Below are 551 nucleotides of genomic sequence, written 5' to 3'. Positions count from 1 at the left end.
GAACCCAGCATTATCCATCCACTCATCCACCCTAACATCCCTCCCAGAATAATGGTTCTGGAATTGAATTGCCTGGGTCTCAACTCTTCTCTGTGCAAAGCTGGATTACCTGAGAGAAGACTAACCAAATGCTGAGGAAAGCAGAAAATCAGATAACTGTATCTTCGGGAGGTTAGATGATAGTTAATCAAAATTTAAGAGTGAACGTGAGAATGATCAGAACTTTGTTGAACCTTGCTTCATCTATTTATCTAGACAAATTTCTGTATAAATTATAAATCTTTCATGAAGGATAAATTTCACAGTTTTTCACTGCTGTAGGATTCAGACAAGCTATGGGCTCTTCTGCTTATTGCCTCTGGAGCTTCAGAGAAGTTATTTAACATTCCCAAGTGTCAGTTTTCTGATCCATGAAATGGGGATGATGATAGCAGCTACCTCAGGAGTCTGTTGGATAATGTGATAATGCGTTGAAACACTTCACACACAGTGCTGGGGACACATTCACTGGTTGTTTCAGTCAGCTTTTATTTATTTATTTGTTTGTTTGT

The sequence above is a fragment of the Callospermophilus lateralis genome, chromosome 1, assembly GCF_048772815.1.
Source record: "Callospermophilus lateralis isolate mCalLat2 chromosome 1, mCalLat2.hap1, whole genome shotgun sequence".
NCBI lineage: Eukaryota > Metazoa > Chordata > Mammalia > Rodentia > Sciuridae > Callospermophilus > Callospermophilus lateralis.
This window is presented reverse-complemented; position numbering follows the sequence as displayed.